General features: G+C 36.8%; 1 protein-coding gene across 2 annotated transcripts in view; it reads left to right on the top strand.

Moving 5' to 3' along the window:
- The first annotated feature begins 643 nt into the window (after positions 1-643).
- Positions 644-17,995, top strand: part of SLC35G2 (solute carrier family 35 member G2) — a 28,928-nt gene continuing 11,576 nt past the window's right edge. Inside the window, exon 1 of one of the 2 annotated variants that reach the window (XM_016151154.2) lies at positions 644-895. The gene's annotated coding sequence lies outside the window, so the exon portion shown is untranslated. Of the gene's footprint in view, positions 896-1,028; positions 1,251-17,995 lie in introns of those variants that run through there. The other variant, XM_016151155.2, reaches the window with a different exon arrangement.

Below are 17,995 nucleotides of genomic sequence, written 5' to 3'. Positions count from 1 at the left end.
TACTATTTTAAAAGGTATGGATAGGGTCAAAGGCCACCTCTGGGAGCCATTGCCAGTTCCAGCCTGAAGGGGCAAAGGCAGAGAGTGGTAAATAGAACCAAGAGAGAGCTGTAGGAGAGGGCCACAGGGTTGGAGCAAAGGCATTTGGGTGAAGAATATAGCCACTGCTAAAAGAGTGGCCCTCTGGACGTGTAGAGGGTGGTCCTCAATAATATCCTCCTCTGTAATCTCCTGCAGGTGTCTCCCATTGACCAAACCAAGTGAAAGTCAGCAGACATTTAATGTAGCCCACAAAGGTCAGCCCTGAGTCACAGAGCAGGGTGAAAAGTGGATTTGGAGGGACAGAGGTAAAACCAATAGTCACATCCTATCTTTTCCCACAGCTAGCACCTTGGTTCAGGCCTCACCCTTTTTTGCCTGGCCTAGGGTTGTACTCTTGACCTATCTAGTCCATTGGTTTGATGGCCAGGTCTGTTCCCAAGGGACTACATTCATTCAGCACGGAATTGGGGTATATCAACCTGCGTCCAGGAACCAGCTCTGCAGAGTCACTCTCTCCAAGGGCACAGGCCAAGGCGGCCCCAGCAGGCAGTTTCCCAGCGCCTTTGGACCCTCCCACCGCGAGGGTAGGGGAAGTCCTTCAGTCCAGGCACAAATCCAGGGCGCCCCCCGCGGTCTTCAACGCCTGCACCGCGGGTGGGGTAGGGAGGTGGGCAGTGGAGAGCGCAGGCGCAGTGCCCGCACCCACGGCCCCTCTCCCCGCCCGGCTTGGCATCTTCAGCCACCGCCGCGGTTTTCCTGGCGAAGAGCTCGGCGGCCTCAGCGGGCTCCAAGGCTGTATTTAGGAGCGCGGCAGCTAGCCGCCCCGGCGTGCCTTCCTTGCCGCGACACGCAGGTAACCGGGCCCCAAGAGCCGATCGGCAGCCGCGGACTGGGACCTTGACCCTGTCTGCCCAGCCGCCCCACCTGGAAGTGGGGTGGGGGGGAGGGGAGTGGAGAGTCCCGCAAATCCCATGCGCCCACTTTTAGCCATTGCATCTAAAGGTCAGAGTATCTCTTTCTGGGTTGGGCCAGCCAGGGGCAAAGCGCCCCGCCCTCTCCACAAACCTTTCTGGGGGACTGTGCTCGATGCCTGAAAGGCCGTGGGGACCCACTTCCCTGCACTGCTCTTTTGGGAAACCAGGACATGGAGTCAGTACGGTCAGCATCAGCTACGGCCCCTACGCCCCCACTTCCTGCCGCCGTCATAGGTATGGGTCCTTCCCCAGCCTCTATGATAAAGGCCAAGGGCTATTGCTTTCCTCTCTCCTAGAAGCCCACCCAACAAGGGTGAGTCCTTATGGCGTCATGGGATCAATTTCAAATACAAACTTTTAAGAATGCTGGATGGTTTTAGAAATATGGTCAAGAATTAGTATTTTCTTTTACTCTCGTCTAATTTCTATGTTTCTTGAGCGCATCTAAATGGGTTGAGATTTTCGTGGAGAATAAACAGTTTGTAGAAATCTTTCCCCAATAAAAGGGGAGGGCAAGGAGTAGCGGGTCAGGGTAAGGCGGAGTGTGGAAGCTGGAGGCGCAGGGCAAGTCTACTCAACCTTCCCCCGCCCACCCGAGAAAAACGCGAACCCTCCCTGACCAGCCTCTGGGCTCTGTAGCATTTCTACGCCACGTGCGCGAGTTTGGCCTCTTTTGAGAGGAAGAGTGGATGGAAGGGTGGCGCTGGCCAGCAGGTAGACTTGTGTTGGGACGAGTGGGGGCGCTGCACGGATCTGCATTTCCGTCCGATCTTTGGTGGGGCTTGGCTAGGAGCGGGAGGGAAAGCACGCTGCTGAGTGACGACTAAGGGCCCCGAGATAGTGACGCACTGGGTGGAGAGGGCTGTGGGCGTCTAGGGAGAGAGCGGTCTCCAGTGGCTATTCCTCCGGAAAGGACTTTGATTGGAGCTGCCACTTGTCCGTGGTGCTGAAGTGCCTCAAGAGCCTCCTTCGGCTTACTTTGGGCAGCTGCCTGCCTCACGGTTCTACTCTGCACCTTTGCCAGAAATAGCCCATCTCCTAGGCCGGTGGCCAGAGTGGAGCCGGTGCGACACTGAAACCCTTTGCAGATGGGTTGATGTCGGTTTCCTGAAGATAATACAAAGGCAAATGTGGCTCGCTGATGATGACCCTACATAACAGGTTTGATTACCTACATACAAGTACACACAGTGAGCATGAACATGAATCTCACGTATGGATACACATATGTGAATACACAGGCAAACATAATGCACATGTAAATACACTTTTGTTTTTAACACCATCACACACTACAAGTCACAAATTTTTTCCAGAACTTTTGAGTAATCTATCGTTTTTTTTTTTGACACCTCTAGTGTTTCTGATCTCTGCAGAACCATTAATTTTCATAATCAACTGTTCCAAAATCATAGAACCTGTGGGTTAAAGTGCATGGTATTTTCCCAAGCAATTACGTATTTATACATATAGTATTTTAATAGCAGAATGAAGACAGTCTAGAAAGATACGAAATTGACGTTTGTACAAAATAAAAGATGTTCCTAGAGGAAGTTAAAAAGAATTAATGAAAATATAGATAATAACCTTATGGAAAGTTATAATCTGAAGAAAATATGACTGAGATGTATCATAATGCTGGCAATTTCAAATATATTGGTGTTATCTGGTTTGTGAACTTAAAGCTTACATATGTATCTTTCAAAACATTGATATCTATGTTTTTTCTCACACAATGTTCATTGTAAGAAATTTAGGTAATAGAGAAATGCATAAACTAGAGAATAACTATTGTAAATAGATTTTCTTTTAGATAAACACACATGCATTTTAAATGGATCGATCTTCTGTTGGTTGACTTTTCACTATGGAATTTATCATTAATGTCTTTCAAACCAATACACATAAAGCTAGGTCATATTATTAAAGGTTGAATGAATAATATTGTATTATGTGGACAGAATGTAATTTATTTAAAAATCTCATAATAATGAACATTTATGTATTTACCATTCTTTGCTATTATAGACAATTCTGTAAACAATATTTTTGAACAAACATCTGTATACTTAAGTTTGACCGTATTCTTAGAACAAATTCCTAGAAATGAAATTGGTGATTCAGCAGGTAGATACAGTCTATTTTTTGATATATTGTTTTTTTTTTCAATTATTCGTTCAATTATTTTCTGTCTCCTCTCTTATCTGTTTTATTCTTTACTATGTTCTCAGGATTTAAACAGTGTCAGTGTATTCAAGAAATATTTATAGGGAGAACACTATTTCCAGACTGCTACAGAAAAAGTGTACCGATATATACCTCTATAAACACTGAATTAGAATGTCAGTATCCACACACTACCACCAAAATTAGTTTATCAGGTTTTATCAATCTTTTAAAAGTATTTTCCAATTGAAGAGGCAGAAAAGAACAGTTCATATATTTATTGGTTATACTTATTTCTTATACTATTTTGTGAACTCATATCCTTATTCAATTGATGTGCTTACAGTTTTTCTTATTTGTAAGAGCTCTTTGTTTCCTAAGGACTTGGTTACATATGTTGTAATTTTTAAAAGTTTTTTTATTTTTAAATTTATGATATTTTATACTGTATAGAAAATTTCAATTTCTATGTAGTCAAATATGTATTTTTCTTTACCATTTCTGTCATTTACATTAGTCTTTCACTCCTCTATAATAAAAGAAACTACCATATTTTTTATTTTATAAAAAAGATTACATTTTAAACTCTAGGTTTATACCCCACTTCCTTTTTTAGTTAAATTCTTTTCATTTCGAGCTGTAAAATTCTACTGAAGACGGCTTTAAAGAAGTAATTATTTATGTTCAACCCACACATACACATAGGCTTGTCCTCCATGAGGAATAACATATAACCCTTTGATGTGCTGTATTTAATTTCTGAATATTTAATGAAAGTGTTTTTACTTAAAATGCTGTTTAGCCTGTAGTACTTTTTTAACTGTTAGTATGCAGTCTTTTTCAAAAGGAGCTATTCTTTAGAGTATTTTTTTGTAGATGAAAGAAAATATAACACAGTCTACTTTTAGCCAAATTAAGGAATTCATATCACTGAGGTTCATAAGAATGTGCACAAATAAGGTTGGTCAAATACCTTAAAAAAACACTTTTTTTTTTTGACATCCATTATGGATCAAAATAACTCTTTCCAAAAACTAAAAGAATGATTATTCAGGCATTGATAAGCTATTCTTTAGTATTTTCTTTCAGGGGTTTAAAAACATTTTAGAACAGCCAAATGGGAATAATTTTATTGTTTTAATAGAAGAAAAGTTAAAATATAGCTGATTATAAAAAATGAAAACAACACCAGAGTAGAAAATAAAACCCTCTAGTAAGTCATTCTCCACAAATAACCAAGAATATTAATTTGGAATAAATACTTTAGATCATTAAATTAATAAATAAATATACATTTCATTGAACATAAGATGTTATTAATTGTAAGATTCATTTTGACTTGAGAAATTTGAAAAAATGTGTATCTTAAATTTGGTGTATCATAAATAGAATCATATTATATCTATTCTTCTATTTTTCCACATAAGATATAGATATCTCCCCACCTAATAATATAAATATTGAATTAATCAATATCTAATTTAAGTACATTTAGATTATTTACAACTTTTGGATAATAAAAACAATGCTTAGTGAATATTCTTTTAATATGGCACTGTGCTATGGTGTTATTTCCTTAGAATAAATTCCTAATTGAAATTAGGAAATGGGTTAGGGAGAATGCACATTTTACATTTTGGTGCATATTGTTTGCCCTCCAAAAATCTTGAACAATTTGCTCTGCAACCAATAATGTTAGATATAATCAGCTTTTTCCATTTTCCTTACCTAAGTGGAAAAAGTTATCTCACTCTCCTCTTAATTTTTGTTTCTGTGACTTTTACAGAAATTGTACACCTCTCCATGTGTCTACTGGTTATTTGTATTTCTTCTTTTTGAATTAGCTATTCATGGCCTTTGACCAATTTTCTCGAGTTTTTAAGAGCCCATTTTGGATGAAAGTTGTTGACTCTTTGTTGTTGTTTTTAGTTTGTCATTTAAAATTATATAATATTTATTTATTTATTTATTTTTCACAGAAGATTTAAATTTTTATGTAGTCAAACCTGTTGACCTTTCCTTTGTTATGTTTGACTTTGATGTTATATTTAGAACACCACTCTAATCCTCACCCCAAGATTATAAAACTATTCTCTAGTGAAAGAACATGATTAAATTTACTAAGGACTAGAACCTAGATTCTTATTGTATTTAGATAGTCACCAATTCTGTTTCTAAGCAGAATCTAAAAGGCTTTGTCTATTTGTGTTGGTAGACCTGCCAATCAGCTCTAGCTAAGGGGCGGGGTAGTTGCAAGCGGAGGGGCTCAAACTGAAGAGGGGCAATGATCACACCGGCTGGCTTATTTAATTAATATGGCTGACAATTCCATTTTATCTGTTTTCTCATGTGAATTTAGTCACATGAGAAAATAGTATTTTGGGGAGACTGGCAGAGAGATTGACAGATTAATCATAATTTTTTTCATTCTTTTACATAATTAGAGTCTTTCCAAAGACACAGACTTAATGAAGAGAATATCTATAGAATATTTTAATTTCAAATGAATAGCTGAATTCCCTAATACCTTCGAACTTGAATACCATTGCTATCCACACCTCAGATCTCCTAGCAAATCTCAGCGTTTGTTGGTCTTTTTAGGAAACTGACAGTTTGTGGTTATTATAATGAAGATTAGACTCTCCCCAATTATTAGGTCCTTGAGGAATATTTACCTCTTGGTAAGCTAAGTAGAAATATACTCTTCCAGTCTGGGATTGGAATTTGTTGGTGAGGAAGAAGATGATGGCGTTAATCATATTCTAACCAGGACCAGTTTTTTTTTCTGAGCACTTTAAAATATTTCGCTGGTGATGAGAATACTGTTTCATTTTCCTTGTTGAGGCCACCTTGTACCATGGATGATATTCTTAAACACTCTGATAAGTCACGGTCCCAGGGTATTATGCACCACTGCTATATCCTCCTTCTTGTTTCATATTTCTTTCGCATTATTTTGATTATAAAAGCAAGCAAAGTACCCTTCTCTATTGCTACCCATTTTTTCCCCCTGCTATTCTGCCCTTAGCAATAGATTCTCCAAGTAACCAAAGTGTTACATTAACAGTCACTTTCTGCTGGGTGTGAGAAGGAGAATGATAATCACTCTAGTGCCTCCTCCTTTCTCACTTTTTATTTATCTACCTTATGGTCTGGACACAGGAAATACCCTTCTACGTGGTTGGAGTATGTCAGAGACTAACTGAGATCACAGAGCTTTTTATCTTCTGTGGATCGAAACTTTATTTTGCCTTATAAAATGTTAATACATATATATAATTTTCAAATTTTGGCACTTATATAACATTACACAGATTAAATTATTTATTGTCTCTTGTTTCTCTTATAGGCAGTGCTGTAGTAGAATTATATGTGACCAATGGGCCTACTTTATGTGCACTTAACACTATTCCATAGTTATATTATATATGAACTCAATTTACATGCCTGTCATCTTTGCTAAAATTTAATTAATCATTTTCTCACTTACCAAAGCACTTGCGTTGATCTCTTTCCTTTTATTTAAGACCCCAAACTATCAGCAACTTTACTGAACTCTGACTTTTACTTTAAGAACTTGACGAAGGAAAGTAGAAATCTAATTTCCTATTTATTTTGCTTCTGATCTCTTTGTATCTCTGGCCAACCTATTATTCTATGTGGGGGTGAAGATTCCAAAGGTGAATAAGGCTGCTGAGGGTGGTGATGAATTAAAGCCAGATACTCACTTTACTTCTTGGGTTCCCTTAACTTAGGGTAGGAGATAAAAGATAGAGTTAGGTTGCAGAATTGTGGCAACGAAAGGGCTGCATCACAACTACTTAGACCTAGAATTAGAGGTTCTCAGTTAAGAAGGTGAATTTCTCCAAAGCAAACCAGCTATGCTGGAGCACTCATTTATTCTCCCAGCATTCCTTGAGTCTGGCATTGCCCTAGGACCTGCTGATACCAAGAAGATAAGGATATAATCTCTGTTCTTGGAGCAGTAACATGTTATCAGGGGTTAGTGTTACATATACAACTCACAGTGATAATGTATCAAGCACTACAACAGAACCCTGTAGAAACTGTTCTTGAGTCAGAGGAGGAACAGATTGTTCAGTGAGTAGTCCATCAGGATGAGTGTTGGTATATGGGTAGGAGTTTGCCAGAGATTGCTTTGGCCTCAAATTGGGCTGTAAGGTTGGACAGCTTGGATTTGAAGCCTGGCAGCACCTTTGTAAGCTTCACTTATTTATTGATTGATTGATTGAAAAAAAAAAAAGGGTACTAATGTTAGTTCCTACCTTGTTTGGGTTATCGTGGGTTTAAGATAACACCTGTAAAGAATTGGTATAAGTCTGGTGCATAGTAGTCTAGTTGGATGTGTGAGGTTTTTTTGTTTTTTGTTTTTGCCTTCCTATAAAGTTGAATGTAAATCACTCTGGACAAATGATTATTGATCCTATTGTCAGAGCTCTCAAGGGTTAAAAAACAGCTCTATATAAATGCTTTATGTCTTCTAAATCTGTATAGTAATGTTAATCTGAGAGTTTCTCTTCTAATGTAGCTTAAATCTCAATCTGCAGCTTTTTGCCAATTCTTATGCAATCTCCAAACAAAATAGGTCTGGAATTGTCATTACTTTTGCTTTGCTCTTTAGTACTCTGATGTTAAAGCAAATACCTATTTAATTGTATAATTTAATTGTATAATTTCCTTCTTTTAATTTATATAACATTTATGTCTCTTTTATGGCACTTGTTACCATGTTATCTTTTCCCCCTAAAGAACATGTATGTCTTCAAGAGAAAGCTTATGTCCTTTTAATTTTATTATAGGCACTCAATAAATACTGACTGCATGAAGGAATAAACATGAGTGCATAGGGCTGCCATATTAGCTGGTGTGATTTCAGGCTGCCCTCATGGAAACAGAATCTCCTCAATAGGAGATTACAGAAACCAGTGTATGTTTAGAGAAGAGTAGTTAACATGGTGAGGAGACTGAAAACCATGATTATACATGGAGTAAATGAAAAAAGAGAAGATTTTCAGTTCAAAGAAGAAAAAACTCATGATGAGACATCTGGGAGGATAGGAAATAGTAGTTCCTGATATTGAAATGTTGTCATGTAGAAGGAGGACTGAATTAGTGGAAATATGTAAGAACAACCTCTGGAAATTATATGAAGAAAGATTTCAACTCAATGTTAAACATAATCTTCTAATAAGAAGTGACTCCCAGGTGGCTGCCTTGAAAAGGAGTAAGTTTCCTGTCATTGTAGGTGTTCAAATAGAAACTCTACTTAATTTGTTGGGAATGCTATAGAGGATGTAGTTACTTGCAAAGGAATTGGAGTAGATGATTCCCAAACTTTATTTCAATTCTCATGGTCTTTAATTCTACGTATATTAATATAGTATGTATATGGTTATCCTATATTAAATGTATAAATTATATATGTATATCTATAAAGACATATATATATATATATACACATGTATGATTTTTCTATTCTCATTGTCACCATTTTGCCTAAGTTAATGAAGGGTGAAAATTACTTTTCAAAAAATTAATCTCGATTATTTAAAAAATATTACTAACATATTTATGCTTGAGGACACCAGTTCATAAAATACTGTCTTACATGAACACTGTGTGCTTAAACTGCAATAAACAAGTTTAATAATGTTAGCATTTCAAGTGCAAATATATATTATTTCAATTTCTAAATTAAATGTAAAAAGAAAATAAGTGAGTTGGAGTCCACTTGTCTTGATTCAGATGAGTTGTGTTTTAAAGTTAAGGACTTCATCATTACTACTACCATCATTACCACCACCATCATCACTAACATTTATTTAGCATTTACTATGTACCTAGCTTTGTTTTAAGCACTTCACACATATTAATTCATATACATCTCCCAACAGCTCCACGATACTGTTATCACCAACACATTTTTAACATTTTATTTAGAAATAATTTCAAACTTATAGGAAAGTTAAACTCATAGGCCAATTAATGTCTTTAGTGAAGGATAATTCCCATATATCTTTCATCCCGAATTCTCTAATTGTAAACATTTTTTTTTTTTTTACAATGTTGGCTTTATCATTCATTCATATTCTCTTTCCCTTTTTTGAGCCAATTGAAAGTAAGTTGTAGATATGATGCCTAATTACCTCTAAATACTTAAGTGTTTTCCTTAAAGACAAGACAGTCTCCTGTATAATCACAGTATTATCATCAAAATGAGTGATTTAACACTGATATAATTCTACCATCTAACCCACAGACCTAATTTAAAATTAGCCATTTGTCCCCAAAATTTACTCTTTGGAAAATGTTTATTTTTATTTTATTTTTTTATTTCTAGTCTAGAATCAAATCCAAGATTATGAATTGCAGTTAGTTGTTATGTCTCTTTAATCTGTAATTGATGGCAGTTCTTCATTCCTTTCTTGTCTTTAGTTGACATTTTTCAAAAGTTCAGGCTATTAGTTTTGTAGAATGTCTCTCATTTTGTCTGATGTTTCTTTGTAATAAGATGCAAGTTATATATTTTTGGCAGGTGTACGATAGAAGTGATATTGTGTTCTCAGTGTATCTTATTAAGAGGTATAAAATTGATTTGTCTTTTTGCTGGTGATATTAACTTTGATGATTTGGTTAAGGTGATACTTCTCCATTGTAAAGACATTATTTTTCCCTTTGTAATTAATAAGTATTTTGGGGGGAGATACTTTGAGACTATGTAAACATCTAATGAACTTTCAGTCAATTATTTTATGATGATTCTTTTTTGAATATATTATTACTATGATGACTGTCAAATGGCAATTTTTCAACTTTCAACATTTATTTTACATTTACTAGTTGTTTCTTTACAAGGAAGAATTTTCCCTTTTATTGTTATCTGTTTATTCATTTAGTTATGCCAGTATGGACTTATGGATTTCTGTTTTATTCAGTGGATTTAACTCATTATTATTATTGATTTTGATGCTGGAATTATTACATATTTGGCCATTAGAACCCCATTCGAGCTGGTTGTTGTGTTCTTTTGACATTTCTATATTATCCTTGGATTACTTTCTGGTGTAAGATGTTTTAGGCTCATCTTGTACTTTTCCTGCCCCAACTATTTCAGTCATTTCAAAAGCTATTTCTCTAAGGAGCCTTCATTCCTTTTAATAGAGAGTGTTAAGATCTGGGTGCTAGGTATGTTCACTGCTATTGGGGTGCTGTTGCTTTTAGGCCATTGTAGCTGACAGAACCAGGAAACCGACAAATACGTATAAACATATATCTCTAATTCGATATCTATTCATCTATTTATATCAAAACTCATGACTTTACTCTAATATCTCTAACTCCATTCCAATACTACAGGGTTCATTCTAGTCTTCACCCATTTTTTTATTTGTAACTTTCTTCTCTAATGGTGAGAAATCTTCCATATATTTAACTATTTGCTCATTTTCCCTTCATGTAACCAATACCCTGACCTCATGAGCCACCTCCTTGGCTCAGGCTCCTCCTTAGACTCAGTCCTCTGGCTCCACCAGCCTCCTCATAGCCTTAAATTACACAGCTAGAAAGTGGTGGAACAGAATGAATGCAAAGCTGCTAATTCCGTGACAGAGCCCTTTACTGGGTCTTCAAGCGCAAGGGCATCTATTTATGAAACTCTTCCAGCGAAGATGCTCAGGAAAAGGGGCCCTTTTGCTAATGAGATAAAGATTTAACCAGCAGAGTGGCAGCCCTCAGGGATGTGCCTTTCCTGAGAAACTTGGAGAATAAAGGGTGGAGGCAGCCCAATGCTGCCGCCTGCCAAAAGCATTTCTCCGAAATTGGTGCAGTTAGTGGATCAGTCAACCAGTGCCACAAATATCCCACTAAGTATTGTTACCGTATGAATAGCACATTCCATTAAAAGAGAAACATATCACTTTGCTGTATTTCTAGAGAGGGAAATATTGCTTTTATTAGCAGCTTCTTAAATTGAAATTCTAGGAGATGGATGATAGTGTCTGTTTTTTTTCTTTTAGTGTTGACATAATTTCTTGGTCCAGAAGATCAGAAATCTGTTCATGTTTTAGAAAACAGCATGAGTTCCATCTGTTCATGTCAGATTTTTCCACATTAACACAAAGATTTATGGAGTGGAAACTTATATAAGAAAAAACAATGGCAATTATATTCTTTGCTGCCATTTGGAATCCACGTTTTTTTTTTTTTTTTAGTCATGAAAATATAGTAATATGCACATATATGCACAATGAATTAATTCTTTCAAATACTATGTATGATAAAGGCATCCTCCTTATTTTATGTAGTGTTTCACCTCTGTTTTACTTTGAGTTCTAGACACCATTGATTCAAATTCTCTCTGTAATATGGCCTGTTTATCAACAGTTTTCCTTTCAACAGAAGGCACAGAAATACAATAACTACATTTGGCTTCCTACATGACTATTTTGGTCTGACTGAAGTAATATTTTTTCCCCCCTCTGATGAAAATAGCTTGATTTTTCCTCCCGATTTTTAAAGTAAATACATGCTTATGTGGAAAAAAAAATTTTAAGTAAAAAGAATATTGAAAAATTGAAATTCTACCATCTACAAGTATAGATAGAAATGTCACGTAAATAGAATCATACCATGAATACTTTTTTATACCTTTCTTTTTACTTAGCAATGTGACATGAAGTTTTTTTGATGTCAACATATAGACACATACATCATCTTTTTGGATTGATGTTTTTATTTAACCAGTCTCCCAATAAAGGGCAATTATTATTTCCAATTATTCATTGTGTAAAGAAAGCCATGATGAATATCCTTGCATGCCATCTTAGTGTAGTTTACTAGTGATTTCCTCAGGATATATTCCTGGAAATGGCATTGCTAGGTCAAATAATTCAGACATTTAAAATTTTGATACATGTTGCTGGTAAAATTAACTATGGATGAAATGGATTATATGATGTTTGTCCTTCACATGAAATGTCTGTGCCAATGACAGGACTTCATAATGTCATTTTTCAGCTTTGCAGTAGCATTATACATATATATATATATACACACACACACACACACACACACATATATATACATACATATATATATACACACACACATGCTCCACTCTTTTGATGAATATGTATGTGTGTATATATATATACACACACATGTGTATATATATGCATACATATATGTATATATACACATATATACATATATATTATATATATGTGTGTATACACACACATTCATTAAAAGAGTGATTTTTTAATCTAGATATGCCATTTAATCAACCAGGCATTGTTAATTTCATTCAAAATCTGACTTATGGTTTGGTCTGAAAAAGAAGATGGCATCTGGTCACCATTTTTTAATTGCTTTATCTTATTTAGGTTTAATGAAATGTGGTATATAGGGAGATGTGCCAGATGTAATTTCATTGAGTGAAGGATATAGTGCAAAGAATCAGTTATGATTAAATGAAACCAAAAATTTTAAATTCTGATCTAATTAATTTGGCATTTCCATAAATCTTGGCCTCAAGAAGGATTTTAGGCTTGGCTTTCTCATGGATAAACAGGAGCAGGAACAGGGCAAATGTGAGCAGGGGGTGTATGTAGTGTTTGAAGGATTTGAGAGTAGACTGCTGATCCTGGGTATTCCTTTTTTGTTCAGGGAGTGCTGCAAGTCCTGGGAGGTTGGAAGACTTCTTTGAACTCAGTTGGGCTGTTTGATCCTCTCTAATGAGAGTTAGGTAAAGGATAAACAACCAATAAGTATGACTTCAATAAGCATATCAGAAGAGCCCTGTAATTTGTTTTATATTTAATTAGCACCTAACCTAATTGGTGATTTAACCACTTATATACCTACAAAAAAGATCATGAAAATAGAAAATGATCATTTTACTCCTACTCCTCCCCCTGCTAGCAATGACTTCTTGCTACTCTTAACACTCACACAGCACAGCTGTATTCACAGCAAACTGATTCTTTTTTTTTTTTTAAGACAGTAGGAAAGTGAGTAGTAGATGATAAATATAGGTTCATTGAGAATGGCATATTTTATGCAAATTATAAGTCCACTGCTTCAGAGATTAGAAAGGCTCTTTCCTGGAAGGGGAAGTGTCAATTATAAATGGTGAAAGACTCTTGCATTCAGTAAGTTCTTAGCTGCCAGCCGATATGTTCATCATAGTGTGCCAGAATGGATTTTCAAACAGTAGAACACAAATTGCCCTGCTCCAAATCAGGCTGCATTGCCTTCGCACAAGCCAAATCAACTTTCTTCTTTGAAAACTGTCACATAAGGCTTCATTTCAACCCCAGTTAACCTTTTCCAGTTAACTGGTATGCACAGTTTATTATGGTTTACTAATGTCATTAACTAACTTTGAGCACAGAGGAGCCAGGCTTCTTGCTTGATTTTGCCTATACAGTAATAGACCCAGTTCCAAGCTGATGGCAAGAGAGAATGTTTAGTCCAGCTCTAAACAGACCAATAACTCCTATCCCTGCCCTTTTCTACCCCTTTCTCTTTTCTACCTTATGCTCTTATTCAGTCCTTTCCTTTTTCTCTTTGTTCCTCCCAGAGCCAGCTGCTGACTGCTAGCATCTCCTGCACAGCTGACAACTCCTGGCTAGCCATTCCCTAACTTTCTGCCCTAGATCTGTCAGCAGAGTCTCTAGCTCAAACTTGGACTAGGCCTCCTGTTCGGTGCGCTCCCATTTCTTTTTCCCACAAAACCTCTAAACCCCCACATATTCCACAGATATCTCTCCTTCCCTCACCTTATTTCCAAGTCCCTTAGCTATAATTCTCTCCTTTCCTATAATCCAGATGGACATAGCCCAGAAACATCCTCTCTCCTATTCTCCCACAGCCCAGCTTAGCTTAATTCTTTTCGGCCCCATTAGACCACTTTCCTTTTTGCTCCTCCAGCCTGGCCCACTCTAGAAACCAATCCCACTGCCTTTCCTAGTTCAACTAAGCAGCCGTTATCCCCAACCCAACCAGCCATACTCCCAGCTTCAGCCTTAGCCAGCCTCATCAAGCAGCTCTGACCTATACCCTACTGGGCAGCTTTTGCTTTTCAGCCCCAAATAAGAATTCTTTCTCATCTAAGTATTCATCTTTTCCAAGCTGATGTTAGCTAACATGCTGAGAGGCTTATGATTCAGCCTAGTATGTCCCAAATCTCTTCTAGCCTAGATTGGGCAAGCTGTTGTTGAGTCCTGGTGTTGTTATGCATCTGTTAGCACTGCAGGGAGTGATCCTTAAAGATGATGTCACCACTGACCTGTTGCCAGCAAAGTACAGTGAAGATGATGGATTTGGACTGATTTATCTACATCCCTCCTCATTCTTCTCAGTAAGAAGATGCATTTGCAAGATGGTTAGCAGGATCAGGAGGCTCATTCAATGGGTGTGGAAACAAAAGCTAGCTATTGCTACAATACAGAACTGAGCCCTCCCTGAGGGCTGGATTATCAGGGTCAGAGCACCAAAACCAGATTCCAGAAAGCAACAAACTTGCCATTCATTCCTCAGAGCCAGAGTAAATTTTTTTTTTTCCCCTCAAGATAAAGAAGCTCATAGATAGAGTGAAGGATTTCATATCCTATTTTTTTGAGCTAAATATCAGTTTCTTACTGGTCAATAATGTGGGTAATAAAGATCATAATTTATCCCTGAGTACCCCTCTTAAATTGGCGATAGCTGTTTGTTTGTTTTTCCCCCCAGATGATTTTTGGATATGACTAACAGTGGTAACTGTTAGGTTTTTAGCCTTATTTCATCCTGGGTGGGTGATTCAGAATCTATTTCAAATGACAAGGAGGTATGATGAATGAGGTTCCAAGGCTTTCCTACTTTTAGACAGAAAGTTCTTTAGTGATGTAGCTCAAATGGAAGTTCTCTTAATACGAGAACTTTGTAGAGATGCTGACCTCTCTCCTAGGAAAATCCTGGCTGGATTGTTCTGACAAACCTGGGCCAGCATGGGACCAGCATAGAGTCCAGGGTCAGGCCAAAACAGGAGAGGGATTCCTTAGGGATCTGGAACCAGTGTCCCCAGCACAGGGAGTCTGATTGCAGCTGAGTGGCAAAGATAACAGTGTGAGAATAATTTTAAAGGTGAAACTGGGATAGAAATGGGAGAATAAATAGTAGAGACTGTGCTAGCTGATAGCAAGATAGGACAAAGTTCAAGGAGAATTGTAGAAAGCAGTTCAGAACTGTCTTTGTTCAATCCATATTTATTAAATGTGTCTGTGTGCCAGGAACACAAATATGAATGAGAACTCTCTTGCCTTCATGAAACTCACCAGGCCACAAAGGAGATTGTGACTTGGCATGCTCCCTTTAGATGGTGCCTGAATCTGTTGAAGTGGACATAGCAGATTAAAGGAGCCACCTTGGGTTGTATACAACCCAGAAAACTTAAGATGTGTTGACTAGTCCTGTTCAGCAATGGTTGTAGGAGAAGGTGGAGTCATGCTATGAGGGCTCCTGACTTCTCTGTGGAGCACTTAATAATCGGTGGTCTGAGAGAATGTTAGTACTTGCCCCTTGGCCTGACATTTGCTGGATAGGCCTAGATGAAGATTTGAGTAATGTGGTTGGGAGAATGGACAGCGTATGCAAGGGAGTTAAATGAAAACAAATTTGCCTTGATAATTGCATTTCCAGACAACTTAGAAATCACATAAAACTAAAAAGGTTCCTAGTAGAAGATAGCTTGAATGAGTTGTTCAAATTCTGTCCTAGTCAGCAGTCCTAAATCCATATTTATGACTGACATGCATTTCTTCAGTATGAGCTGTTAAGGAAATCTTACGTTATTATTATCCCAGACTACAATCCAATCCTAGGAGATTCTTTCAAAAATCTATTCTAGCTTTCTTGATAAATTGTAGGCTATGTTCCCCAAACAATAACTACAGGACAAAATGTAGGCAAATTGTCTAGTATGAATTACTATTATACATCATCCTATCTCACCAAGGAAGGAGTTAATAGCAATTTAACTGTTAGCAGAGATCACCAGCATTATCTTTGGTCTTTGATTCATCAGAACAACATTATGCGTGAATGAATACTCTTTTATAAATTTAAATACAAAATATTAATGCTTTATTGGTGTCCGTATTAAAATAACATCATTAAAAGCAGAATAGGCAGGAGACGTTCCTTGATTGATAGGATTCTATTTAAAATATTACACATTATACCAGTGTGTTGTATATGACAAGGTTTAGTTGCAGATATAACAAAAATCACTCTTGCTTTTTCAATAAGAAAGAGGTATGACACAAGGAATCAGAAAGAGATATAATACAAAGAATTAGAAGTTTCTAAAATCATTGAAAGGGCTGGAGGTGCAGATTTCAAGCTGGGCCTTTAGGCATATTTCCTAGAATACGTGATTTTATCCTTTAAACATTTCCTAATCAAGCAATTTATACACTGTATATAAGCCTTCTTGCCATGGAAACAGAGCAGAGAGGAAAATAAGCATTTTTTCTATGCTAATAAAATCTCCATAGTATTTGACTAATATGAAGGAAGCAAACTAGTATTTATTGAACACCTGCTATGTGCCAGGTATTTTTCTAGGTTCTTTTGCTCTATCTTTTTATTAATTCCTTATTAATAATAACCTTTTCAAGTTGATAATATCAACCCATCTTACAGATGAAGAAACTGAAGTTTAGAAAGGTTAAGTGTTATATGTGCAGGTAGATAATGATAGAAGCAGAATTCAAATCCAGATCTGTTGCTTCCAGCCAGAACTGATTAAATTTGCTGTTTAGCACTGGTTATTAACCCAAAATCCTATTTGGTAGCATCCAACTAAAGTCCTGATTCAGTATTTAATAGCTATATCCAGTAGGGCAGTTTACTCAGCCACTGAGAAATGTTTTCTCATTAACTTTTTTCTGAATGATGCACAAAGATGTGGTTCCTAAAAGCAGACATTTCAAACAGTATCACAAGGAGCAAGCAAGACATCAAGTACTTTCTACTTCAGGCTGAAATAACCTTGTTGATATCACTTGACCCAGAACTTTGCAGTCTCATTTAGTACTTTTCTACATCTTAAAAAGATGAAAATTTCTTTTCTAGGGTAAATCATGGATTTACATACAGGCTATTCTTTTGTTCACAGCTGTATGTAGGTATTCTAAGAATACAAATTTGATCTTTAGATGTTCACAGAATGATGATATGAATTTTCTGTTTGCAGTTGTAACAAATTATCACAAACTTGGTGGCTTAAAATAACACAAATTTATTAACTTGCAGTTCTGTAAATCAGAGATCAAATACGGGTATCACTAGGCTAAAACCAAGGTGTGGGCTGGGTGTGTTCCTTTCTCGAGGCTCTAGGAAAGAATCTATCTCCCTGCCTTTTTCATCTTCTAGAGGATGCCTACATTCTTTGGCTCATAACTCCCTTCTATTTTCAAAACCAGCAACAGCAGGCTGAGTCCTTGAATTGGATCACTCTGACCTTGCTTCTCTTGTCACATCTTCTCTGAGTTTTCTGGCAATATCTTCCATTTTTAAGGACTCTTGTGATTATATTGGATCTAACCAGATAATCCAGAAGATTTAAAATACACTCCCTATTTTAAGGTCAGTTGATTAGCAGCCTTAATTCTTCAAGCCTAATTCCTCTTTGCCATATAAGGTAATATATTCACAGGTTCTGGGGAATTAGGCTGTGGGTGTCTCAGTGAGGGGTGAGGGCATGGGAGCATTATTCTGCCTACCTTGGATGGTTACTTTGCAGAATA

This window comes from Rousettus aegyptiacus, unplaced genomic scaffold (genome assembly GCF_014176215.1).
Source record: "Rousettus aegyptiacus isolate mRouAeg1 unplaced genomic scaffold, mRouAeg1.p scaffold_m13_p_4, whole genome shotgun sequence".
NCBI classification, from domain to species: domain Eukaryota; kingdom Metazoa; phylum Chordata; class Mammalia; order Chiroptera; family Pteropodidae; genus Rousettus; species Rousettus aegyptiacus.
The sequence above is the reverse complement of the archived record's forward strand: the minus strand, read 5'-3'. Positions and strand labels throughout refer to the sequence as shown.